This window comes from Crocuta crocuta, unplaced genomic scaffold, assembly GCF_008692635.1.
Source record: "Crocuta crocuta isolate KB4526 unplaced genomic scaffold, BGI_CrCroc_1.0 scaffold6, whole genome shotgun sequence".
Classification (NCBI taxonomy): domain Eukaryota; kingdom Metazoa; phylum Chordata; class Mammalia; order Carnivora; family Hyaenidae; genus Crocuta; species Crocuta crocuta.
In genome coordinates, this window is record NW_027531917.1 from 8,116,350 (window position 1) to 8,138,214 (window position 21,865).

Below are 21,865 nucleotides of genomic sequence, written 5' to 3' on the forward strand. Positions count from 1 at the left end.
GTCGAGTCTCTGTCCCGTATAACTTAAAAAGATCTGACAATCTGTTAATAGGCAAGATAATCTCTCCCAAAAAGTGCAAGATCTAGCTATAATGGGAAAGTTACTGAAACTGTATTTAATCAATTCCACAGTAACTGTATGCCAAGGAATGATATAATTTGCCCTTTCCTAGTTAAAATAGAGAGAATATTGAGCAGGAAGAAAGGAAGATTAATGATAGCCATTTTCAGAATAGAAGTCCCATAGAATAATGTTAGATGTACAGACCACCTTCGATTGTCCACAGAATTCATATAGATGGAGGGTTTGAAACTATAAAGCAGACAATAATTGGGGTAATAATTTTTTTGGGTTTTAGAATGTGGGGGCTTTTGTAACTTTCCATTGTTTACTATTTCAGTGCTCCATAGATATTGCTCCATATTAATTAAAAGAAAAATCCTCTATTGCTTCTTTGTCTTTTGGCTAAGATCAAGCGTAAAACAAAAATCCTCTAAAAGTTCCCTGTCAATTTAGACTATATGAGAAAACTGAAGATATTTACATAAAAGCAAAGCAATATCTAGGGCTAGGTGGTGAAAACGTAAAGAAAAAAAACTTTTAAAGTAATGATTTGAAGGTTGTGCAGTCTTAAAATTTGTTATATATACATGTTGACAGCACATGCACTTCCTCAGCAGCATAGACCATAACTGAGCCTAGTTAGCAAGACAAATTAGTCAAAAAGAGGAAGCGGCCAGATGGTGCACATTGTTAATAACGCCCATTCTGTGAATTATGAAGCTGATTTGTGGGTGCATTTGGTACTTCTTTTCTTGGACAGCAAAGTTGCTAGGAATAACTTTGTAGAGGTGCCTAGGTCCTCTAGTGGCTTCACAGGTAACTTTAATTTATTCTCCGCCTGGGATTTTAAGAAAAAGTTGCTTCTTCTAGCCCAACAGGACCGAAGGAGCAAATGGCATCATCAGTATTTGCAGGTTAATGGTGAATTGCTCCCCTCTTTCAAAAACCAGGAGACTGGTAAAAAGAAAAAAACCTTTAGGGTGTTGAACTATAACCTAGATGATACAGACATGCAAAGTAACCCAAAAAAGCCAATCCTCCAGAGAAAGAAGTTTGGGCCCAGCCAGGAAACAGAGGAAGAAAAGGTACAAGTCTCTCTAATAGGAACAGAGCCTAACTTTGGCAAGGCGCCAAAAGAGAGAGGCTTCAACACTTCAACAGATTTCAAGGACAACTAGTCTCATTAGAAAGGATGGGTGGCGGTGGCATATGGCGGTTACAGGCAACAGATTTTGTGTCTCCAGGTAGATACATAGATGTCTCAGGCTATCTTATTCTGATGGCGTTAGACAGCCTGATTCTAAGACCTCTTACTCTGATTCCATACTCACCAAGCAAACTTCAGACTCCAAGGCTAGTCAGTCTATATTGCAAAATCTTCTAACTATTCAAACCTCCAGTATCGTAATCAACTGTTGTCTTTCCATGTATTAAATTAAAGACTATGAATTTTTTACTATTTGCCTATTGTTTTGATCTTCGAAACAATAGCTTGGCTCTTTTAAGAAAATGAATTAATAATACAGACTTCCAAGGTTTTTGTCCAGATGCCACATAATTTATTTTGCAAGCTAATGAACTGGTATTCCAATGTCTATACTTCAGAATAATTTGTCTTTTGGTTAAGATAAAAACATGAAACTGCCACAGACTCAGGGAAAGTCAGAAACGAAAGGGACCAAATACCTTTCTAATTCTGTAACTGAAATTAGAGTCCAATTCTCTAATTTCACAAAAGAGTCACCTGAAGCCCAGACTGGTTAAGCAACTTGTTTGAAGGTGCAGAGGTTAGAGTAAGAAGTAGGACTGGAGTCTAGCTTCCAGGAAAGCCATCCTTCCACCATATTATGTTAATATACTATGTAAAAGAAACACAGCCGGGGGAAAAGAAACTGAATTAAAATAAGGGAGACTGAAGTCTTGTTCCAGCTCTGCCTTCAAGCTCTGTTTATACTTTTATTATCATAAGCATTATAAGTACTGTAAGAGACACTGCACTATTAAAATATATGTAACATTCTAGTTATAATTTTAAATATCTTTATTAAAGAAAATTAGAAAAATACACAAATGTATGGAAAATAATGAATATTAGCTATAATTCCACCCACACAGAAAAATCAATATTAACATCTGGCATGTATCTTTCCAGAACATTTTCTAGGCAAGTATTTATGTGTCTTACTCCCTCCCCAGGATGCAAACAGTGCTCAGCAAAGAGGAGACAGAATCATGTGGATTAAGAAAACAGACTCAGGGGCACCAGGGTGGCTGAGTCCGTTACATGTCCGACTTCAGCTCAGGTCATGACCTCACAGTTTAGGAGTTCGAGCCCCATGTCGGGCTCTGTGCTGACAGCTCGGAGCCTAGAGCCTGCTTTGGATTCTGTGTCTCTGAATCTGTCTCTCTGCCCCTCCCTGCTCACACTCTATATCTCTCTCCTTCAAAAATAAATAAAATTAAAAATATAAAAAGAAAAAAGAAAACAGACTCAGATCAAAACTATGGTCTGCTCTTATTGACAATGTGACCTCAGCCAATTAATTATTTAGAATCTTTCCCATTCATGACGTCAAAATAGTCCTTATTCATAACAATGTTTTGAAGATTCAGGGTCATTAATATTTGGACACAGGGCCTGGAATATAATAAGTGCTATATAAATGTTTACAAAATAAATAGGTATTCACTAAATATTTATGGAATAAATGAATATATACATACGTGTACATAATTAAAATCTGTAATACTGAATATACAACTTACACCCTGCTTATTTCACTGAATTCTGTATTGTTAACATTTCCTATTTTAATAAAAGAAATTCTATTTCATTGGATTTTCACTTTCTACTGAGTCATTCCTATTAGTTTACATACTGTTATTTCTCTCCAGATACCTACACAGCTACCACTGTCACCGAGTCTTTGGTCAGTCATCCTGCCTCCTCAACGAGACCTACCCTGGTCACTCTGTAGCCACCAATCCCACCCCGTGCTGTTTTCTCTACTTTATGTTGCCCATAGCACTTGTTCCCTTCTACCATTATATAACCATTATATAAATATTATTATATAAATATTTCTTTATTGTATTTATATAAACTTTTACCTTCCCTGATGGACCATAAACTCCTTGAGAGCAGAAAACTATTTTGCTCACTGACACATCCCAAGCACCTACAAAGTGTAACAGAGCAGGTGTTCAGTAAATATTTGCTAAATTGAAAAGATCCCGCACTTTTTTCCTTTTTACTATTATAATGTGGTGATGAGCATTTCCTTTTTTTTTTTAATATTTGTTTATTTTTGAGAGGGAGGGAGAGAGCACAGGCGTGAGCAGAAGAGGGGCAGAGACAGGAGGGACAGAGGATCTAAAGCAAACTGACAGCACAGAGCCCAATGCAGGGCTTCAACTCACGAACCGTGAGATCATGATCTGAGCCAAAGTCAGACACTCTACTGACTGAGCCACCCAGGTACTCCGAGCATTTCTGTATATAAAGTTTTCTCACAACATCCATTTATAGCTTTCATACTCTAGAAGTGAAATTGTTAGATCAAATGACATGAGCATCTTTAAAGCTCCTACTATTTATTGCCAAGTAGTTTTCTAGTTCTTTCCTAGGTAGGATAAATTTACCAGTGTTATAGTGTGTGTGTGTGTGTGTGTGTGTGTGTGTGCGCGCGCGCGCACGCACACATGCAAGCGTGGCAGGAGAAATAATAGCAACTAGTCCTCCTCCATGCTTCTGCTGCTCTGCCTACCACTAAGCAGTGAGGATTTACCAGTCTCATTGATCTAAATCCTGGACATTGACTGGGCAAAACATGAGGTAACTCTATATTAAGAGATGATGTGGGGCTCCTGGGTAGCTCAGTTAAGTATCTGACTTCGGCTTAGGTTATGATCTCCCAGTTCGTGGGTTCAAGACCCGTGTCAGGCTCTGTGGCTGACAGCTTGAAGCCTGGAGCCTGGTTTGGATTCCGTGTCTCTCTCTCTCTCTGCCCCCTCCCCCCCGCCTTGTGCTCAGTCTTTCTCAAAAATAAATAACCATTAAAAAAATAAACATAAAAAAAGAGATGATACATCTATGTACACATTCTCTCAAGTAGTTTTCTACCTCTAAGCACCTTTAATAAACACAAATACACCCCTCCTAAAGCAGCTAATTATCTCCTTAATTCGTTTGATTCAGCCTATTTTCATCTATCCATAGGTCCAGGTCCATAATTTGAAAACTCAATTAAAAATATGATCCTTAAGGAACATACCTCAACATAATAAATATTTTTTAACATGTATTTATTATTGACAGAGAGAGACAGAGCAGGAGCGTGGGACGGGCAAAGAGAGGGGGAGACACAGAAGCTGAAGCAGGCTCCAGACTCTCAGCTGTTAGCACAGAGCCCAATTCAGGGCTTGAACTCACAAACTGAGAGACCATGAATTGTACCAAAATCGATCACTTAACTGACTGAGCCACTGAGCTGCCCCAATATCTCAATATAATAAAGGCCATGTATGAAAATCCCACAACTAATATCCTACATGGGGAAAAACTGAGGCTTTCTCCTCCATGGTCAGGAAGAAGACAAGATGTCCACTCTCATCACTGTTATTTAACATAATATTCAAAGTTCCAGCCACAGCAGTCAGACATAAAGAAATAAAAGGCATCCCAATTGGCAAGAAAAATGTAAAACTTACACTATTTGCAGATTATATGATATTATATGCTACAGAAACCCCAAATGTTTCCAGATGACATGATATTATATAATATAGAAAACCCAAAAGATTCCACCACCAAAAAAATGTTAGAACTGATCAAAAAATGCAGTAAAGTTGCAGGATACAAAATCAACGTACAGATATCTGTTGCATCTCTATATACCTATAATGAATCAGCAGAAAATGAAAATAAGGAATCAATGCCATTTATAATTATATCAAAAACAAGATATTTAGAAATAAACCTATCCAAAGAGGTAAAAAGATCTGTATTCAGAAAACTATAAAACACTGATGAAAGAAACTGAAGATGACACAAAGAAATGGAAAGGCATTCCATGCTCATGAATTAGAAGAATAAATATTGTTAAAATGTGTATACTAACCAAAGCAATCTACATATTTAGTGCAATTCCTGTTAAAGTACCACCAGCATTTTTCACAGAGCTAAAACAAACAAATTTGTTTGGAACCAAAAAAGATCCTGAATAGCTAAAGGAAACTTGAAAAAGAAAAGCAAAGTTGGAGGCAACACGATTCCGGACTTCAAGTTATACTACAAAGCTGTAGTAATCAAAACAGCATTGGGGCGTCTGGGTGACTCAGTCAGTTAAGCGACCGACTTCGGCTCAGGTCATGATCTCACGGTTCATGGGTTCAAGCCCCGTGTTGGGTTCTGTGCTGACAGCGCAGACCCTGGAGCCTGCTTCAGATTCTATGTCTCTATCTCTCTCTGACCCTCCCCTTGCTCACCCTCTCTGTCTCTGTCTCTCAAAAATAAATAAACATTAAAAATTTTTAAAAAAATCATTGGTACTAGCACAAAAATAGACACATACATCATTGAGAGCCCAGAAATGAACCCACAACAATACGGTCAATTAACCTTAGACAAAACAGGAAAGCCTACCCAATGGTAAAAAGATGGGTCTCTTCAACAAATGGTGCTGGGGAATAGGGATAACAACATGTAAGAGAGTGAAATGGGACCACTTTCTTACACTGTACACAAAAATAAATTCAAAATGGATTAAAGACCCAAATGTGCAACAGGAAACCATAACATTATAGAAGAGAACACAGGCAGTAACTTCTCTGACATCAGCTGTAGCAATTTCTTACTGTCAGATGTGTCTCCTGAGGCAAGGGAAACAAAAACAAAAATAAACCATTGGGGCTTCATTAAAATATAAAGATTCTGCACGGTAAAGGAAACAAGCAACAAAAGTAAAAGATGACCTACTGAATGGGAGAAGATATTTATAAATGACATATCTGATAAAGGGTTGTATACAAAATATATAAAGTAATTAAACAACTCAATACCCCAAACCTGAATAATCCAATTGAGAAATGGGCAGAAGACATGAATAGACATTTTTTTTCCAAAAAAGACATACAGATGGCCAACAGACACATGAAAAGATGCTCAACATAACTGACCATTAGGAAAATGCAAATCAAAACTACAATGAGATAGCACCTCCCACTTGTCAGAATGGCTAAAATCAACAATACAAGAAAAAACATGTATTGATGAGGATGTGGAGAAAGGGGAACTCTTGCATTGTTGATAGGAATGCAAACTGGTGCAGCCACTATGGAAAACTGTATGGGGTTTCCGCAAAAAAAAAAAAGAACCATTCTACAATCCAGCAATTGCACTATTAGGTATTTACCTAAGAATACAAAAATACTAATTCAAAGGGATACATGCACCCTGATGTTTATAGCAGCATTATCTACAAGAGACAAATTATGAAACAGCCAAAGTGTCCACTGACTGATGAATGGGTAAAGAAGAGGTACTATATACACATACATGTCGGAAGACCGGATCCGGCAGGTCCAGGGATCCCTGAAGGATGGATGGTGTCGGAGAGAGAGAGAGTGAGAGAGCCCCAGAGATTCCTTCTGATCACCAGACAGGCATCTCTGCTCTGACTGGGGCTCAACTTTATTTTATCATTAAGTGTTTGGGGGATGGCACAGAAGTGGCATTTGCCTTAGACAATGGTTTCTGATAACAAACTTCTTTGATATGTAAGAAATTTCCCAGAACATAGATATGTAGAAGACTCATGCATAACATTTACAATAGTGACTGATGTAGGGGATTTAGATGCTTATCCTAAGGGGAAGGGAGGCATCTTTAACACACCAGACAAAGTTTTTAGCATAAAAAGGGTGAAGTTACTTCTTTGTGGGCAGGGGTCATAGCTTGTTTATTTAAGGTGCAAGTATCAAGAAAAACAGGTCTTTGAGGGAACACCTCTGCTCTCATAATCACAAAAGAAGAAGTTCCTCAATAGGTTCCTTCACAGGGAGCAATCAGCATATACAAGGCCAGAAAATGCTCTAAGCAGAAACAAATGGGTGGGGGTGGATATTTGCCATAAACTCTAAATTAGGCTCTTTGTCTCAGGGCCAGGCTCAATTGTCTTTGATATGCAAGGTCCATAGGAAGAGGCTTTTTACAATCATCCACAGAGCTTTCACCTAAAATCTCTTTTGTAAAGGTAGAAATATGCTTTTCCTTATGAAGTATCTTTGTTTGGAATATTGGTCTGATATGGAATAATGTGAGGCCTGGTCAATACCAGCGGCCTCATTTCCAATATGAGCCAGTAGTAGCAGAAAGAGATACCAGTTTTCGTTTCTCATGACAGGAGATGCAAACACTGCCATTTCCTTGCTGTGACTGCCATCCAGACAGGCCGGTGCGGCTCCCGGCACATAAATAATCAAAAAGAATGAAATCTTGTCATTTGCAGTGACATGGATGGAACTAGAATGTATTATGGTAAGTGAAATTAGTTAGTCAGAGAAAAATAAATACCATATGATTTCACTCACATGTAGAATTTAATAAACAAAACAAGCAAAAGGAAAAAAAGAGAGAGAGAGAGAGAGAGGCAAACCAAGAAACACACTCTTAACTATAGAGAACAAACTGAGGGTTGCCAGAAGGGGCGGGGAGTGATGGGTTAAATGGATGATGGGAATTAAGGAGAGCACTTGCTGTGATGAGCACCAGATGTTGTACAGAAGTGTTGAATCACCAAATTCTATACCTGAAACTAATATTACACTGTATGTTAACTGGCATTTAAATGAAAACTTAAATATAAAATATTAAATATTAAAATAAAATTAAAATTAAATATATATTAATCTTGAATCCACAGAGCTCATTAAACATTTGAATGTTTCTCATAAGGCATAGATTTGAAATAATCTGACATTTCAAATTTTCTTCTCTGAAGATAGCTTCATTTGTTTCTATTTAACAGTTTGCTATTCAAAATATAATGCAATCTCCCAGCAAATGTCTGAGCAGAGTGTGGTTATCATCCTCCTCATTCTAAATTGCATTCTTCTGTTAAATGCCCATTACCTTTATTGGCTGCCACAACAGCCCATTGGTTCAGTAAGTTTCCTGCCAAATCTGTTTGCCATTTGGCTATTTGTACGGACGCTCAATCTCCTCTTTTCTATACTTATGTCCTTGTATTTTCGAGTTAGGTTCAAGGTCTTATATAGTGTTAGTGCCCACAGAAAAGTGTCTACCGTACACCCATATCAACCATTTGTTCATTTATAGATAGTTTCCCCAACTCCATTGTAATTTCATGTTTATAAGAAGCACAATTCAAAAAGAAAATGAGATATGGTGTATTTTATGTGGGGTATGTGCCATACACAATCAGCAAGAGATTTTTCAGCATTTTCTGTAGCAAAATTCTAAGCCAATTTTAAAGGGTGCTGACTGTGGAAAACTGACACAGGAAATAAGTCAGCAAAAGAATTTAAAACACAAAGGACAAGGAGAGTACTGAGCACAGAAATGGCAATAGGAGGTGGCTTATATATTTGGAGAAATTAGACTGTCATCTTTAAGTACTCATCAGTTAGATTTTTAAGCTTGCAGCTGTTTCACAGACCTAAGCTTTGTGTTTTAATTCCATGTACACATTTTAAACAATCAGAATATTTAATTCACATCACTTTGCTGGGGTTCCACTGGGAGAATTATTTTGATTACATTTAACTCTATTTCAGGCTGATAGAGAGGAAATAGGAGTGGATGTGAATAAAGTTCAGGTCAGGAATTTCTTATGTTCTTCCCACCCTGGATATAACCAATTTTAAGATGAAATACTAGAGTAGTGAACCAAGGAAAACAAGGGAAGCTACTAGTCATTTACTAATAGTAAAGTGTACCTTTAATTGAAGGCCAGACTTGGTGGATGATTTGTGAAATGAAAGATCATCACATTTTAATATCAAGATTTCTGTGTATCTCTCTCATCTCTCAATGTCACTATCCCTGATCCCCTTCTAATACCCAAACTTTCCTCTCTCGTGTTCAGTTCCATTGGGAACCAGATAGCTAACTAGTTAATTTAAAACTTAGCATGAGATAAAGGTTGTTACTATATAGAACCCATGCATTATCTTAGAAGACTCTGGGAAGCTTTGAATAATTCCTGAAATCCAAAGTACCTAGGGATTCCAACCTTGTGCCTTAAAAGGAACATTACTGAAAGTGGTTTGTGGCACCAAATTCCCCAGGTACCAAGTTCAGAGACTGCCAGCAATAGCCTTATACTCTGAAGATTATACTACTCAGAACAGAACACTGAACACTGGTTAAAAATAAAGTCGGTGTTCAAATTTTAGCTTATCCACTCACTAAATGTGTGGCAGAACTTCTCTAGGCCTCCATTTTCTCACCTGTATTATGAGGATATGAATACAAATTCAGAGGATTAGTACAAGAATGAAGTCATATACTTGCTTGTATATGGAAGGCAGTCAAGGAGTTCATGGTGATTATATTAGCTATCTACAGCTGTGTAACAAATTATTTCAACACTTAGTAGCTTAAAATAACAAAAAACCTTTTCATCTCATAGTTCTCGTGGGTCAGGAATTTGGGAGCAGTATAACAGGATGGTTCTGGCTCACGATCTCCCATGAAATTATAGACCAAATTTGGCCAGGACTGCCATTCTGGCTTGGGCTGGAGGATGCAATTCCAAGGTGGTTTATTCACAGGTGTCAGTTCCTTGCCATGGATTCTCCAGAGAATTTCTTCAATGTCCTCCTAACATGACACCAGGCTTCCCCCAGAGCAAACGATCCAAGAGAGAAAGGTTAAAGTTGCAGTGTTCTCTATGACCTATGCTCAGAAATTACACATAACCATTTCCACAGTATCTTACTGGTTGCACAGATCATCCCTATTCAACGTTGAGGAGGAGTGCAAAGAGTGTGAATTCCAGGAGGCAAGGATCCGGAAGAGCCATCTTAGAGAGAAGCTGTCATGATGACAATGCTGACGGGGAAGGCATAGCCCCCAGGACTTCAAGAGGTCACATGGAACCCAGAGGAAAATCTCACATGTAATCCCACTCGTGATTTATTACTTAGTGAAGATAGACGAGGTGATTTATAATTCTTATTTCTGATACACAAATACCTTGACTGCTAAAATAGCATGCCTTTCTGAGGAGAGAAATAGGGAGAACTGAATATATATTTCCAAAGAATTTCTAAAAGCTAGTGGTCCTTATATGAAATTTCTACTTGCCTGAGGGAAAGATCACTCTTTGTAGCATTAACAGATAAAAGGGTGAGACAGAGCTGACAGCTACAGAAATCACACTCCTAGGAACAAAATGAATGGTTTAGCTATATCACAACACAGAGAGATCTCATCCCATGGAATTCTTTGAAGAATTCCTGCATTGGTCTAGTGGATGAGTGCCTGCCCCAGTTTTGAACATGAAAATTCATGTCCTTGCTGTATGATATTGGATAAGTGTACACGACACACAAAACGTATGCTAATGGCTTACAGGTAAAAGAAACCAATGTTAGCTTGCCAAAAAAATAGAGTTTCAACCTCATCTTGCTCTTGATTAAAAAACTAAGTATTCCTATACATCAGTCATAAGCCCACTAAGCACAACCTCATAATCTGACACCAATCTTTTCTCTCGAGAGTCATTACTCACATTCTCATCTTTGCAAGACAATGGTGACATTTTTGTCTAAAAAAGAACTCATTTTAATTTTAATTTCTACCCACTGTGCATTTTAAATCAGGCGGTGTGAGCTGTGGAATGTTTGCTTCTGCCTCTCTCTGGTCTATGGCAGCCAGTTTGGGGGACGGGATGGGGAAAAGGGGAAAGACCTGTCCGGCTCACAAGAGTCCGGGCACACATAGGTAGGCAGAGAGGCTTCCCTGATCAACATGAGTTTTTGACAGATGCCACCTCACTGATGTCATCTCCCCTTTGTCAAGTTTTAGCTCTTACCATATTCAAGAATTAAATTCTCAACTTTGAGAAGGAAAAAAAGAATGGAGACAATGTTTATTCCCCATACTCTTAGCTGTGTTTGCCAAGTTGATCTCTGAATATGTAAATACTCTGCACATGGATATGCAAAGACTCCCTTCTCGGTCCTGTTAAAGGTAGGAATTAAGCCAGAATGTTCTCAGGGTAGGCTGGCAGAGAAGCCAGGGAGGTATATTCCACTTACGTAGCTCTGTAAGCTAACTTATCTAGATATCCTGACAAACTATAAGTACTTTATGATTGCTGCTTTAATTTTTTTATGCTTATTTTTGAGAGAGATATATATAGAGAGAGAGAGCAAGCATGAGCAAGGGAAAGGCAGAGAGAGGACACACAGAATTCGAAGCAGGCTCCAGGCTCTGAGCTGTCAGCACAGAGCCCCACGCGAGGCTCAAACTCACGAACCATGAGATCATGACCTGAGCTGAAGTCGGACGCTTAACTGAGCTGCACAGAAGCCCTATGATTGTGGCTTTAAAATACAGGTTGATCTAGTTGAGGGAGAGGGGTGGGGAACAATAAAAGGTTTTATGGAGAAAAGAGTGTTCCACTATTGACAAGGCTTTTGTCTAAGGCACTAGTGAGGCAGACTGCCAGCATAATGCATGGGTCCTTGGGGAAAGTACAGGCATTTGTTTCGTGAGATTGGGCCTCTTGTGAGAGCCTTGGGAATCTGGCCTCTGAGGAATTTAAATATGGCAGGGCTAGAAATCTGTGACACTACATGTTATAAGTTGAAAATCCATCACACTGAGATAAGAAAAAAAAATATTCTGAAAGTATAGTGTGAAATATATGATGAGTACTTCACACTTTTCTTGAAATGAGGCATATTCGTGCACTCAACTTGGCAAAGTGATGAGTATTGATAAGCCATTTTCAACAAAGATCTTCCAAATAGGGCTGGACTTTCTGGTATATCTTTTTGCTGTCCAGGCTGCATTTCAGAAGAAGCAAGAAGCCCAAATGGAGACTGAGTAGCAAAGAAATATGTAACCAGAATGTTAGAGGGCGGGGATCAGTGCATTCCACCACCACCCCGGTGACCCCCTCCTTAAGTCCCAAATCTTTATTCAGGGTTACTGACACCCAAAGAAGTAAATCTGTTAATAATAATTCTGAGGGATAATTCAGATCTGATGCTTTGACTGAGGGCTACTGTTGTACTTACAAATATGCTGAGGGTCATTTCTATTGGAGTTGAGGCAGAAAAACAGATACAAGCTAGGTCAGGAGACTGAACCAAATATCTTTTCTCACCACGGTCTCTGGACGAGGTTTACTGACCATTACATCCCTTCCTTCACTCATTTCCTTGCCCATTCATTCATTCAACATGCATTTATTGAATGTATACTGCATTCCAGACATTGTTCTAGGACGCCAGAGACAAGATAAGTAAGATAAAGCCCCTGCCTTTAAAAGCTCACTATGCTGTGGCGCTCCTCTCAAAGCTGCTGGGATTCTGCAAGTTACGGAGATTAAGCCGAAGAAAAATGAAACTCCCGAAAGAGTTTATGGACAGAGTGACTGATCTCCTGTCATGGACAGTGATACAAAGGAATGGTTCTTTGGGCTCACTGAAAGTTAAAATATATGAATGTGTAAGATTTTCAATTTTCCATAAAATACCAATTGTGTGAGAGGCAAATTAGTGTGAAGAAAAATGCTTGGTAATAGAAACCATCATATATATACATATATATGGACACATATAGGTAAGACATATGTAGCCTACATATAGCCTTTTTATACTTGAGCTGGTGGGTGGAGGAGTATCTTTGCTTCTGTACTAAGGGGACTGCAGGGTATCTACAACTATCATTCATACTGCACCTGTAGCTGAGTCTCCTGCCTGGACACACAAGGCATTGCACAAATAGCACACACTGGGAGTCTTAGTACTCATGGTCTAGTCTTAGCTCTGCTACTAACTCAGCAGTATTGGAATCTTAACTACTCTGGGGGCATGGGCATCCTTAACTACAAAGCAAAAGGGCCGGAATACATGATGAGATTTAGCCGGGAAGTTCTATGATTCTTTGAATTTTTTGTTCTTGGATCAAGAAGGAGTGGGTATAATCAAGAAAAAAAAAAGTAAGTAATAAAATCTAGATGGGCTATTGCCATTCCCCACCTGAAATCCTGAGGCTTCTGTTCTCACCTGCCTGCGAGCAGTTCTGCATACACAGTCACTTCCTCTGAATCTCTGAACCAAATGCAATTTGTTGTTCTCCTTTTCCCTGACCTCTCAGACACACTTGACTCTAGTGATCAGATGCTCCTTCTTAAAATTAGTTCCCTCCTCGCCAACTCCGGAGCCATCCCACGTCTTTCCCATTTCTAACTATTCCTACGGACTCAGCTTCCATCCTGACCAAGCATTGGCACTGGGGTAGCTTAGCCTGGGCTTTCAATTTCATGCATGGTGTGCATGCTCCAGGTTTCAGTAATCCGTCAGTATTTGTTTCCTCCCTCCTCAAAGTCTTTCTAGAGGATCCCATCGTACTCATGGCTTAAAAATTCACTTATATATTGCTTTCACTCATCTGCCTGAAATTCCAATCACGCATTTCCAATTGCCTTAAAAACAGTTCCAGTTGGATGAGAAAAACCACCTCACACCCAACATATCCAGATCAACTATTTGTCCCTTTAAAGTAGCTCTGGTTTTCTTTTCCCGTCAACACTATCCTGTATATACCACCCTTGAGCTAGATGGAACTTGAAATTAGATTATTTTCAAATATTAGAAGAGTAATATGTTATATACACCACATACTTTTTAACATTCCCAGGAGTATCTCAGTAGTCAGTATCCAAATCTGTTCCTTTCACTGAGCTAGATAACAACATGAATGCTACTGTCATATTTATAAATATGCTCAGAAAGAGTCAGGGAAAAAGGCAAAGATAGGTCACAAAGTTTGAACCAAACATCTTCTCTCAGTATAAATATGTTAATATTTAGGGAGCAAAAGATACCAGTATTTACACAGTTTATAAAGATACAAATAACTTGTAAGTTACTTTAGGTAAGGTTTTGTTGTCAAAGGACTTCAGGTCAGGTTACTGAATGCATTATCAAAGGTTTTTTTCAGAACTTTATAGATTCAGGGATTGTGAATTAAAGAATATTAATGATTGGAGCACCTGGGTGGCTAAGTCAGTTAACTGTCTGACTCTTGATTTCAGCTGAGGTCATGATCTCATGTTTGTGGTTTAGAGCCCTGCACTGGGCTCCGTGCCAACAGTGTGGAGCCTGCGTGGGATCCTCTCTCTGCCCTCTACCTGCTTACACTCTCAAAATAAATAAACTTAAAAAAAAGTTAAAAATAATGTTGATGACAACAGTATTACAATAACAGCTATTTATTGGGAACCAACAATCACTCAAGCAACATATTAGATATTTTAGGTACATAACAATAACAGAAATGTGCTTACTATGAGGTAAATACTATTTATTTTCCACATTTTACATACAGAAAAACTATAAAGTGCTACCTTCATTTTTTTTTAAATTTTCTAGGCTAGAAATCCAGAGTCATTTTCAGTTTCCCTCCCTCTTCCTTCCCCCTATTAGTCTTCAAATCCTATTAATTCTTCCTTTCCATCTATTCCTCCCTATCAAATCTCATTGCTACAATATGATCTAACTCACATCCTATGACTGCACAGGTCATCTCTCAGATCCTTAGAATAATACAGACCAGACCAATATTCTATTTCTTCCAATTTAATCTTATCCAAACCATTATTGTTCTGAAAATAACATATTTATTATGTATTCATTTCTTTCTGCAAATGCTTATTCAATATTTATTCTGTGCAACATTCCTCTTTCAAAAAGTTTCAATGGACTGCCATTGCCTATTTAGTTAAGCCCAAACTCTTTGGATTTGCACTTGAAGTTCCAAAGAATATCTTCATTTTCAATTTGATCTCTTCCTATTCACTGAGATGGACTATGGATTCAGGCAGACTGCCACTCCCTGAATGTCACTCATTGTATGGGCCTCTGCATTGCTGTTTATGCCATTTCACCAACCTGAAATGTCCTCTTCCATTCTCTCTATCCGGTGACACCCTTCCCATCCCTGTGGGTTTAGCTGTGATCCTCCACCTCCTTTAGCTATCCTTGACATCCTCAGCTTCTAATTATGACTCTATCATTTAATGGTCACTATCCATTGACTTATAATTACATACTGCCTTCTACCATGACTTAGCTCTTCATATTTAGGTCTTACCTTTGCAGTGAGGTTGAAAATCTGTTGACTACAATGGTAACTTATTTCTCTGTACTCCCTACAATACTGACTATAATTCATACAATGGAAAATTATAACACATTTTCTGTTTATATGAAAGAGGACCTGTACCTTCCTAACTCCACATCCTTTCAATCATTTCTTTCTCATTGGTTATCTCAAGGGGTCCTAGATGATAATAACAATAAGAAAAATATAGTGGAGCTGTGTCTTTATTGAATTTAGGTCCTAGAAACAGAATATTAGTGCAAATAGTATATAATCAAAATTACCTTTAAGAATCTCTGAGGAAAGTGCTATATTGGAGATGTACCAGGGGTCAAAAAATCCAACAAAGCCAGTTTTTCTTCCAATCTTAAAAAAAAGGTTGTTTCTTCAATTTACTCCCTGATTAAACCAGTAAGGTCCATGATATATAATTAATATGTATACATAAGTAGTAAAATCATACTCAGAATGGCAAGATGTTTCCTGTACTAAGTCACACAGGCGAGGGGACATGTTTCCCATACTTACTACGGTGCCCATGCGCACAGAATGGGGGATGGTGGAATGAAATGTAAATTCTCTCTCTGTTTAGTCGCTTGTTTCCCAAAAGTTAAATGCCTGTTCAGAGGGGACTTGAAATTACTTCTTATGTTATGAAGAATTCTAAGATGGCCCTTAAGAGTCCCACTCCCCTCTGACCCACACCATTGTACATAATCTTCTCCTACTGAGTGTGCGCCAGACCCATGAATGTGATGAAGTGTCACTCCCAAGACTGTGTTAACTGATCAGTTGACTAGGAGTTCATCAAAAGGGAGATTACTCTAAGTGCGCATACTTTACTCAGGAGTGCTTAAAGTGACTTGAAGCCTTTTCTGAAGAAAGAAATGAAGAGAATTAAGAGATTCATAGAGTGAGAGGGCCTCTGCAGAGGGCCATATGACAGGCATGTGCCAGTGGCTTCCAGCTGCTGAGAATGGTTAGAGCTGAGAGCATCAAAGTTGGACAAACAAGTTGAGAGAGCTTGGAAACGTATCCCCCCGGGTCTCATCTCTAGATGAGGGTACACTTGGCTTACATCTTGATTTTAGCTTTTTGAAACCATAAACAGAAAGGCCCAGTTAAAATATTCTGGACTGTAGACCCATGAAAACTGTAGAATAATAGATTTTAAACTGGTAAGTTTGTGGTAACTTCTGACACAGCAAAAGAAAACCTAATACATCAGCTTCCTATATATGAGACACTGTGCTAAATACTTTAAATCAATTTTTTATATTATTTTTACTATAGAACTAAGGGATCTGAAGTTTAGAGATGCTACATACTCTGCTCAAGTTTGCATAACTAGGAAGTGGCAGAGACAAGATTTTATATCCAGATTTACCAACACGTTCTTAACCGCCACTGATAGGAGAATTGGGCATTATAAATAAGCCTTACTGCCTCTGCTAACGTATCAAACTGTCTCTGTGCTTTCATCAAACTCTGCGTGGGTTTTCACTCCTTACTGAGAACTTCCTTACTTTATTGACATTGCAAAGAACCAGTTAAATATTTTCATTATACATTTATGAAATACCTACTGTAACAAAGCACTGAATGAAGCGCTGGGGGGATTCAAAGACTGATAAGACACAGCCTGACCCTCAAGCTTCTTGCATCCCAGTGGGAAAACAGACTCATACATAAATATCACAAAGGGGTAAAAGGAGGGAGGTGGAACTACCCAGCCTCAAGCTTCCAAGAGAAAGCATTTGTCTGTTAATGTATCTGAGAAAGGGATATCTATAGAATAAGATGCAGGGACACATTTTTATGCTCACTTCAGATAAGATTTTATATTTATGGGGGTTTCCTGGTTCTGTAGGATTGGAAAATAAATAATAAGTTATTGCATGTTTGCTTCTAAAACTTAAGATGATACCAGTAATAAGTTCATTTATTACTCTCTTACTGTTAGCTAAGCAATATTCAAGGTACTTACAAGTATTAACTTATTTAGCTCTCACAAAACCCAACAAAAGAAAAATTTTTATTATTGTTACTGTAATTTTACTGATGAGGAAACTTAGAAACAAACAGGTTAAGTAACTTGCCTAACACCACAAACTCAGCACTTTGACTCTGGTACATATACCCTGGACACATTCCACAACGTGGCCATTTTATTTGAAAAGGAGAATGAAAGCCATGCAGAAAATGAGGCAGGTGAAGGGAGACAGAGATATTTGCTGCAACTGGTCACAGAATTCACCTGTTTCTCAGCACCCAAGGCAAAATAGGAGATAACTTGATTTAACAAAATTTATCAAGTTATCAAGAGCCTTCCTAATCTGAAGGCATTGAAATGAATCTGAAAACATTCACTGAAATCTAAAAAAAAATCGTGATTAGGCTCCTTACATGGGCAGGATTTTGAATGACACAATACACTATGTCTTACATAAGATTTTGATGTGTTCTGAGATTAACTATTATAAATCAAGAACAAAATAGTATACTGGAGTTCCGTGAAGGCATGTAGACCTTAATTAATAAAGTACAGTTGTGTGCTTTTTTACTTGACACAGTGGGAATGGCTGATTAGCAGTGCCTTCAAACTGCAGATCACAACCATCAGTGGATCATGAAATTAGCTAAGTGAGTCACAGGCAGTTTTAAAAAAATTATACAGACATATCTTTATATGGAAGAGGGGGATACAATCGCAAGTTCAAAAATAAATACAGACTTACCTTGGAGATACTGTGGGTTGGTTCTAAACCACTGAAATAAAAAGATTATCAAATGAATTTTCTGGTTTCCTGATGCATATAAAAGGTATGTCTACTGTAGTAAATTAACTGTGCAATAGTATTTCATTCTTAAAAACAACGTATATGTGGTGCACACACCACACACACACACACGCAAACACATGCTGGAATATTACTCAGCCATAAAAACGAATGAAATCTTGCCTTTTGCAATGACATGGATGGAGCTAGAGAGGATATTGCTAAACAACGTAAGTCAGTCAGAGAAAGGCAAATACCATATGGCTTTACTCACGTGGAATTTAAGAAACAAAACAAATGAACAAAGGGGAGGATAAAAGACAAACAATAAAACAGACTCTTAACTACAGACAACAAACTGGTGGTTACCAGAGGCGAGGTAGGTGGGGGCTGGGTTAAATAGGTGATGGGGATTAAGGAGGGCACTTGTGATGAGCACCAGGTGTTGTATGGAAGTGCTGAATCACTATATTGTACATCCAAAACTAATATTACACTGTACGTTAACCATACTAGAATTAAAAAACTTAATACAAAATGTACATACCAGGGCACCTGGGTGGCTCAGTCAGTTAGCGTCTGACTCTTGATTTTGGCTCAGGTCATGACCTCATGGTTTGTGAGGTCAAGCCCTGCATCAGGCTCTGTGCTGACAGTGCAGAGCCTGCTTGGGATTCTGTCTCCCTCTCTATCTGCCCCTCCCCCACTCATTCTCTATTTCTCTCTCAAAAATAAATCAAATTAAACTTAAAAAAATGTACTAACCTTAAAAAATACTTTATTGCTAAACAATACTGTCATTGAGCTTTCAGCGAGTTGCTATCCCTGATCCCAGATGACCGTAACAAATACAATGATGAAAAACTTTGAAATACTGGAAGAATTAAGAAAATGTGACACAGAAACATGAAGTGAGAAAATACTGTTGGAAAAATTATATCAGCAGACTTGGTCAAAGCACGGTTGCCACAAAAACTTAAATCTGTAAAAAAAACGCAGTGTCTATTAAGTGTAATAAAGTGCAATAAAGAGGCATGGCTGTATTGTATAATAAAAATTTTTGGTATGTTAGTGGGTTTATATGTATATATCTTAGAAACATGTTTTACATTTTTTTTTACAAAAGTTTGAAAGACACTCGCTAGTTTACACTATTCATCTTCACTGTCAAACTATCAGTTACTCAGCTGGGATATTATCAAAGCTTCAGCTTCATAAAATATTATACTAAACTGAAGTCATTACAAAGTGTTTGGAGTGTAGCATTTTGAGTTGCTGACCAAGATGTGATGTGTGTGTGTATACACACACACACAATATTCGATTGTGTGTACACACACACACACACACATATACACAGAGGAATATTACGTGGCAATCAAAAAGAATGAAATCTTGCTGTCTGCAACTACGTGGATAGAACTAGAGGGTATTAGGCTAAACGAAATCAGTCAGTCATAGAAAGACAAATATCATAGGACTTCACTCATATGAGGACTTTAAGACACAAAACAGATGAACATAAGGGAAAGGAAGCAAAAATAATATAAAAATAGGGAGGGGGGACAAAAACATAAGAGACTCTTAAATATGGAGAACAAACAGAGGGTTACTGGAGGAGTTATGGGGGGGATGGGCTAAATGGGTAAGGGGTATTAAGAAATCTACCCCTGAAATCATTGTTGCACTGTATGCTAACTTGGATGTAAATTTAAAAAATTAAATAAATTAAAAAATAAAAGAAGAACCTCATGCTTCAGATTTCAGGCAAAGAAGTGGAATGGGTAGAAAGGAAGTCATTTATTTGTGCTGAGACAGAGGAGCATCTCATTTCTGCAGAGATAGGGAACTGCAGGATGGTGTACAGTAGGAATAAACGTTTTTCTCATGGAGCCTGAGATGTATTTGATCAATTAAAAAATTTTTTTTTGAGAGAGTGAGTGTGTGTACAAGCGGGAAAGGGAAATACACAGAATCTTAAGCAGGCTCTAAACTCAACATGGAGCCTGATTCCGGACTCAATCTCATGACTGAGATCATGACCTGAGCGGAAATCAAGAGTTGAACTTTTAACCAAGGAGCCCCATATTTGATTGATTCCAAATGCATGAGTACTCCCCTCATTCTGCCCCCTGCACATTTAGGTTGACCAAATGACTAAGGATCCATGATAGTTCATTGATCAGTCATTGCTGGAGGCCGGCTCCACCATGTCCAGGGGTCCCTGAAGGATGGACAGTGTCAGAGAGAGAGAGAGAGGCCCGGAGATTCTTTCTGATCACCAGACAGGCATCTCTGCTCTGACTGGGGCTCAACTTTATTTTATCATTAAGTGTCTGGGGGACGGCACAGAAGTGGCATTTGCCTTAGACAATGGTTTCTGATAACAAACTTCTTTGATATGTAAGAAATTTCCCAGAACATAGATATGTAGAAGACTCATGCATAACATTTACAACTGTGACTGATGTAGGGGATTTAGATGCTTATCCTAAGGGGAAGGGAGGCATCTTTAACATACCCAACAAAGTTTTCAGCATAAAATGGGTGAAGTTACTTCTCTGTGGGCAGAGGTCAACAGGTTGTTTATTTAAGGTGGAAGTATCAAGAAAAACAGGTCTTTGAGGGAACACCTCTGCTCTCAGAATCACACAGGAAGAAGTTCCTCAATAGGTTCCTTCGAGCAATCAGCATATACAAGGCCAGAAAATGCTCTAAGCAGAAACAAATGGATATTTGCCCTAAACTCTAAATTAGGCTCTTTGTCTCAGGGCCAGACTCAAGCCCCCTTTATTATGTAAGTCTTGGATCTGCAAGACCCTTAGGAAGAGTCTTTTTACTATCATTCACAGAGCTTTCATCTAAAATCTCTTTTGTAAAGGCAGAAATATGCTTTTCCTTATGAGGTTTCGGTGTTTGGAATATTGGTCTGATATGGAATAATGTGAGGCCTGGTCAATACCAGCAGCCTCATTTCCAATATGAGCCAGCAGTAGCAGAAAGAGATACCAGTTTCCTTGCGGTGACTGCCATCCAGAGAGGCTGGTGCGGCTCCCGGCAAGTCATCTGGTTGAAATTTAGTTACTTATTTATTTAAATTTATTTATTTATTTTTAAACGTTTTATTTATTTCTGAGAGAGAGAGAGATAGCATGAGCAGGGGAGGGTCAGAGAGAGAGGGAGACACAGAATCTGAAACAGGCTCCAGGCTCTGAGCTGTCAGCACAGAGCCCAATGCGGGCCCTGAACCCACGAACCATGAGATCATGACCTGAGCCAAAGTTGGATGCTTAACTAAGCCACCTAGGCGCCCCTGGCTGAAATTTATTAATAGCTGGCCCTTCCACTCTCAAAAATGTCCTGGGTGGATGACCAATTATGTGACCACCCTTTCCACAAACAAGGAAAAATGTCCCTGGCCTGGAAATATTTGTAGGGACAACCTGTGTGTTAAAGATGTTCTATCCTTTTATTCAAATTATGATTTTCTCATGCTTCTCTTTCTCCTGGTAAAGCCTCTGAGACATACTTGTCGGAGGAAACTCCGTTTTCTTATTCAGAAGTATCAATAAAGAGAAGAAAAGCTTTTCTCAGACCAAAGTTCACTAAAGTTACTCTAAATTAAAAAAAAAAAAAAGAATGTAGGCTTCCTCTCTTA

General features: G+C 38.4%; 1 long non-coding RNA gene across 1 annotated transcript in view; it reads right to left on the reverse strand.

Moving 5' to 3' along the window:
* LOC144240573 (uncharacterized) overlaps nt 1-18,197 on the reverse strand; it is an 80,450-nt gene extending 62,253 nt beyond the window's left edge. Inside the window, exon 1 of the long non-coding RNA XR_013337762.1 lies at nt 18,166-18,197. This is a non-coding gene — a long non-coding RNA (uncharacterized LOC144240573). The remainder of the gene's footprint in view (nt 1-18,165) is intronic.
* Nucleotides 18,198-21,865: the final 3,668 nt, after the last annotated feature.